Genomic DNA, 6,359 nt, shown 5'->3' with positions numbered 1-6,359 from the left:
ACATATGACACCTTTATTTTTATTTTTTTTATTTTATAGTAGGATAATTATACAGAGTTTACATGTGTTTAAAGGGGGTTTACATGGGTATTTATATATATTAGGGGAGGAACGGTTCACAAAATCCACGGTTCGGTTCACGGTTTCGTGGTCACGGTTTTTGGTTCGGTTCGGTATAGGAATCAATTTTCAAAATTTGGTTAAATTATCATTTATTTCATGTTCCTGTATATTAATATTACATTCAACTAAATCAACTTTATTGAGAAGTCAAATTTAGGAACAATGCAGTTAAATACAATGAATAATAACCGTAAAGCAACCTTTAATAGGCCGCTTTATATAAAACACTTCTATCTCACTCATGCTGCTACAACAGATAAAAGAAATGCATTCTGGGAAATAACAGGAAGTTCACTCTTGTTAACGGCTACAAGCAATATTAATTTACATTTAAAGAAACAGGATTACAGTAATTTAGTTGAATAAAAATGTCTTGTTTAAGTACAAAGCAACCTTTCAATATATGGCAGAAAAATGTTTTCATCTGACCATAAAACTGTTAAATAAAGCAAGAAAGTTACCAATTTAATTTCTTATACCGGAAGCAACAGTGGATTATATTAATCAGCACGAATAACTTGTTCAAATAAATCTTTTATCTTAAGTAATTTCTATATCTCCTCTTGCTTTTTCAATACAAATGAAAAAAAGAACATTTAGTTTTTGGTTCTAATCTGGCCTTAGTTTATATAAAGGAAGAAGCATCATTATTTCAAAGTTAAGAGAAAAGAAATTATTCTCTCACAGCAAAAATGGTTGAGTTCCCATCAAAAGCAATTTATTTACCGGCTTAATTCAATCAATCAATCAAAGTTTATATGTATAATATTTTACAACAATACCAGGATGACCAAAGTGCTTCATAGAAATATAAAAACATTGTAAAAACATAAATCCTAAGCATAAAACATATTTTTCAAAGTATTAAAAGCCAGTTTGAAAAAATGAGTCTTTAATCTGGACCTAATTCTTTTTTTTGCAAAGTAAAACCATGAGGAGGAAACCATCTTTCAAATGCAGTATAAAGGATCTAGAACTGTAATAAAAAAACCTGCTCCTTCTGTACTTAAAGTAATTATTTATTATAATAATTATTATTTTTGCTAAAAGTCTGCATCTCGATCATTGTTAATGGTGAAGTCCAATCAGCCTGTGAAGTTACAAACATTTGGATGACCAGAGTCAATCTACAAAACAATTGTTTTTTTTTTTATTAAGATGTTTCTTCAAGGTTTTATTTCTGGATTGCAAATCTTTGAAATTTCAATTTACAATTTGTGTTTTCTGCTTGGTGGGATTCGATCTCTAGAGTCCCGGGTCAGAAGTTGAAACTGAAAGGATATCCCTTATGCTGATTGGTCAGCGCCGTGACTTTCACCTGGAATTAAACCCGCTGTTGTGCACCTCGCGACAATTAAGGAACAAAATTCCCTCCATAGTTTTTCAAACTATTGCCCATCTTGCAAATGCATTTTCCTACAAAAGTGACCAGATTTTAAAGGGAATAAATATTTTTTTACTGTTTAAGTTTTCTTTTATTTCCATTATTAGAACAGAGACAATAAACAAAATAAAGATTAGTTTACCTCAGAACTAAATTGCACACAGAGGTGAAAAACCTGAGTGAAGTTGGCCCCCCCACCTTATTCAAATCAGACAAAATTGGTGTCAAACGTTTGTGCAGCAAAAATTTTTGTTTGTGCCGCTATCGTTCTAAAGCTATAAAGAAATATTTCTAGAGGTCATCAAAGGTCAACCAGCCCCCCCACCTTCTTCAAATCAGACGAAATGGGTGTCAGTTAACTCGGCTCCGTTTGTGCAGCAAAAAATTGTTGTTTGTGCTGCTTTGGATATGAAGATATTCATGAAAATGTAAAGGTCAAAAGGTCAACCAGCCCCCCCACCTTCTTCAAATTAGATAAAATTTGTGTCAAATGTTTGTGCAGCAAAAATTTTCGTTTGTGCTGCTTTCATTTTAAAGATATAAAGAGATGTTTCTAGAGGTCATCAAAGGTCAACCAGCCAAACGTTTGACACTAATTTTGTCTGATTTGAAGAAGGTGGGGGGGCCAACTTCACTCAGGTTGAAGGAACATGGAGGAGAATTTCTCAAGAAAGAAAGTACGGGTATAAAACTGCATCCATTAAGCTTAATTAAGTTAAGTAGAGTTTAGTTTAGTATGACAGATCCTCATTAAGCCCACTTATTCTTCCTGGGGTCCATAAAACATCTACATTAATAAAATAGACAAAATAATTTGCAAAACTCCAAGAAATCAATGAAGTAAACAGCAGAAAATAAAACAAAATTATTACAACAAAGCAAAAACAAAATAATTTTGTTACCCTTCCATAAAGTAAATCATATTATGCCTTATCATTAATGAAATACACTCATTACAAATATACAACATGCTGTATATTATTGCCATATATAAATAAGCGATGAACTCTCCCATAAATAAACGTATTCAGCAAAAAGAGAGGAGCTGTCAATGATGCTGCTGCTTCTTTTCTTCTCATGTCTGTCTAGCTTTCAGAGTACTTTCTCTCAAAGCATCATGGGTATTATTTTTCCCCAGTAAGCAGGATACGTCTGGTCTGTGATTTAATTTCACACCTCATTTTCTCGAATCTTTTAACCTGTGTGCAATAAATTTGGCTTCTTTGTTTTTGGCCTCTGGCCCGTTCGTCTCTGCTCAGAAAAACACCGGGCTCAGCGCCACAGGGAAGAGGAAGTAAAGCTAAAAGGTGGCGAGCAAAACAATTACTATGATCTTAAATTGGGATGTTGAAGTGAAATATTAAAGTATATGAAATGTAAAACTAGAACGCTTTGCCGTCTGCACCAAACTGCAGAAAACTGTGTCGCACTGATGAGTGGTGGAGATAAAATCCGCATCATAAATCTCAAAATATACATAAATAAACAGTTGTACCTTTTGAAGCCAAACTTCTGCTCTCAAAATGTTTACTGCAGCAAAGTATTTTCTGTTAATGGTTGTGTTTGGCTTTTCTGTTCTGATGGATTCTGATACCAGGACAAGTCTGGAGCAGATAAAATCAGAGATAACCTTCAGTAGAGCCTCAGTGGAATATCAAACAGCCACATGAGACTCTAAAGCAGACGGTGAATTATTCCTGATCTGGAGGAAATGTTTATGCTGCTCCTACATGGAAATCAGACCTGATCGTTCTTCATCCATTAGCTTTTCCTCTGCTGAACCAGCAACATTTAAGGTATCTATCAAATCCATCAGTTTAGACAAAACTTGTAACATCCTGATCAATGCAGTTGCTGTGGAACTTAATCACTTACTAGAACTTTAACTCACTTATATTTTGATTGTAATCTCCATTTACTTGCATAATTCATCATGATTTAATGTTAATAATAGTTTATTGGATTAGAATTTGTTTAATCTGATTAATTGATAAAGGATAGATTTCTTTCAGTTTTGTTATATTACCCCCATCCACTAGAGGGCGTCACTGTTCATTTTAAAAAGTAGGGCCCTTGCAAAATAAGTAATGCTGTCGTGGAGACATGCGAGATAAAACAACATGAATCAATCCAGAGTCTGGTCCATGATTATTTACACTGTTCGGTGGCGACAAGGATGGAGATTAAACTTTATGTGGTTCTGTTTATAGCTATAAACTCTTTCAGTTATTAACTAAACGGCCCCCGTTTACATTTGCTTCATGGCGGAGCAGCATCGACTTCTCTCCTGTGCTCAGGAGAGGAGGATGTGATGACAGAAAAGTGTAGAAAATTATGAAAAATATTTGTAACATGGTGAAAAAAAGCATGCTAGCAGTTAGCACAGTAGATGGGTTATTGAGTCAAAGCACTTAATGAGAGTAAGATTTAACATCCCTTGAAGAGCTACAGAAGCTGTTTCAAAATGCTGCTAGCTGCAAAAAACTCTCTCCAAGCACTGATTGCTGGATTACGCTTAAAACAGAGAGCTACATCGCAGTTAGCATCCACTTCACTGGAACGCAGACGCAAATAGCCTGACTGTATGTTGGAGCGACATACCCTGTCTGTTAAAGGTAGTTTTACATCCCTGAACAATGGAGGTCATAAGTGTTACACATATTTTTGTTCATCTTTTTTTTGTAACCTGGTCATATTATATCTAATAAATATGTTTAAAGATGATAAAACTTTTTTTTGTTTATTCAGTCAGTACTTAAAACAGCTGGAACAGTAAATAGTTATAAGCATTTAGCCTTTCATGTTATGTTAAGATCATCTTGATACAAGAGGTTATTTAATCGTTTATTAATCTATAAGATAAATAATAATTTTAGGATAATTCATTAATTCATTTATCAATTGCATCATACTCAGAAACATTCGGCTGCTCATCCTGACCCTAATCCTGGTTCAGTTCCCCTTTATTCTTCTTGGCTCTTCTCCATCGTTGTTATTTTCTTGCTCAGGAAAATGGACGGCGGAAAACTTTCCATGCAGCTTAAAGGCTTTAATAAACCCTCAAACTGCATTTCAACCAGTTCCTGTTTTATAATTTACAAAATGTTGTTAGTTTATAATAATTAGGACCTTTGAGCTGCAGTATAGCTTTTGTTTGCTTTATTAGCAGAAAATGTGCTTTTGCTGCGTTCCTGAGCCACTGGCTACATAAAGGTAACATGCAAATAATTTGCTTTGGATTCGACGCAACTTAAGAACGACAGGTTAGGAGACTAAGTAGTCTAGTTTAATTTGTAGGTTTAAACATTTGCATTTTCAACCTGATCACTGAATCATAACAACTTCGTCAGAAATGGATTTGGTTAATATAGAGTGACATCTGTTCCATCATTATTGAAAGCAAAGAACACGTTTTAAATAAGTAAAAAAAAGCATTTCCCATTTAAAAAAGATTTAGAGTATAACTTTGCTGTTATCCTAAATTGTATTTTTTCAAATAATATTGTTTTTTTCAAATTTCTTTTTACATATTGAGATATTTGCAAATTGTGTTTCACACATCACATTCGCTTCACTATAAACCAGATATAAACGTTTGCTCTTGACGCCAACGCTGACCAATCAGAATGTTTTTACTAACATCCATGACGACCAATAGAAATGCATCTTCGCTGAGAATGTGATCTGAAAACTGAATATAAAAGAGAGGAAAAATAAAATAGGAAACAAAATTTTAACTAATTAAGCAATTTGAAAAAAGAAAATCCGTTTTTCAAAGCTTCACCTCTTGATTAAATGTTTATTTTAGATTTTTAAAAGATAACCTAAAGTGGTTTTATTCTCCGTGGATCGTCGCTGGTGTTTGCTCAACCTGTCAGTCGTGTTCTTCACCTTCAAGCTTACCAATTTTCTTCCAGGCAGTTTATATCGTTATCGAGCTTTTAAAATACTTCTCAGCCAATTCCTGAAAGCAAACGCTGTTCCCAGAATCACCCAGGTGTTACCACAGCTGCATAAATGCCAAGCAGTGCTTTGTTGCTAAAGAGCGTGCTCACTCAGCAACTCTTCCCTGCGTGGATAAAGGTTGAATTACTTATTATAACCTGAGCTATTATTTCCTTTTCCCTCTGAGGCCAATTCATCTCAGACTGAGACCTACAGAGGAATTCATTTTCCAGGGCCAGTGAATGTGCCGCTTTGCTTTTCCTCACTTCTCAGCAGAGATGCAGTCAGATGTTTCATTTTTTTTAGGACTCATAGTGAGATTTCTTTGCTTATGTCTTTTTAAAAAGATAATACGACCCATAAATAAATAAATTGGGTGTTTTTTCCTCACGTTTAAACTAATAATGAGAAGAAAATCAGCATTTCCATTACTTTAGATATTAGTTTTTGCAATTAGTGGTAAAAGAAAGAAGAGGTTCTAAGCCATTTGTTGGAGGTAATAATGACAAATGTTATTAAAAACATTTATGATAATAAATAATATTCATAGAGCATTTTACATATGTTGCCTATGAGTAAAAGCTACACACAATAGAAAAATATAGAAATTATGAAAATAACTACAGTTATTATAAATACATGAATTGCCTTTGACCCCAAACAACTTATAAGAAATATTTTGCCCCTCAGAGCTGCAGTTATGTTATAAATTTGGAAAATCAAAGGTTTGCATGCGCTTTCTGCTGAGTTACAAACATGTTTAACCAGTTTTAAGAAACGCAAACCTTCAGAACATCAGGTTCAGATTATGAAATATGGGAATAATTATAGTGAACAGTGAAGAAAATAAAGGAAACTTAAGGGATTTTAAACCAACAGCACATTTTGAGACTTTTTTAATGTGTGA

The sequence above is a fragment of the Cyprinodon variegatus genome, unplaced genomic scaffold (genome assembly GCF_000732505.1).
Source record: "Cyprinodon variegatus isolate N-32 unplaced genomic scaffold, C_variegatus-1.0 Scaffold3, whole genome shotgun sequence".
NCBI lineage: Eukaryota > Metazoa > Chordata > Actinopteri > Cyprinodontiformes > Cyprinodontidae > Cyprinodon > Cyprinodon variegatus.
This window is presented reverse-complemented; position numbering follows the sequence as displayed.